The following is a 338-nucleotide window of genomic DNA, read 5'->3' as shown; positions in this document are numbered from 1 at the left end:
ATGTGCAAAATTTAAATAAAGAATATTTATTAATATGCATAGTAAAAGTGGGTGTACATGCTTGTGCTTTCAATGCTCCTTCCCCGCGGTCTGGATTCCTGCTGTTTGAACAGCAGTTGCTTCAGTCTGGAGCTCCGTGGAGGTGGGTGTAAGGTGAATAAACTGCCCGGGAGGGGTATGGATCCACAAAAACCACCGCACTGTGCCGTTCCCCGCGGACACGTGGTTGAGATCTCGGAGTTATTGGCGGTGTCACCGTGACCCTGCGCCCAACCTGCTCAGCCCCAGCGGCTCTTCTGCTTCCAGGACCTCAGGAAACTAAAGGAGGGGAGGTTCAG

This window comes from Caloenas nicobarica, chromosome 17, assembly GCF_036013445.1.
Source record: "Caloenas nicobarica isolate bCalNic1 chromosome 17, bCalNic1.hap1, whole genome shotgun sequence".
Taxonomy (NCBI): Eukaryota; Metazoa; Chordata; class Aves; order Columbiformes; family Columbidae; genus Caloenas; species Caloenas nicobarica.
The sequence above is the reverse complement of the archived record's forward strand: the minus strand, read 5'-3'. Positions refer to the sequence as shown.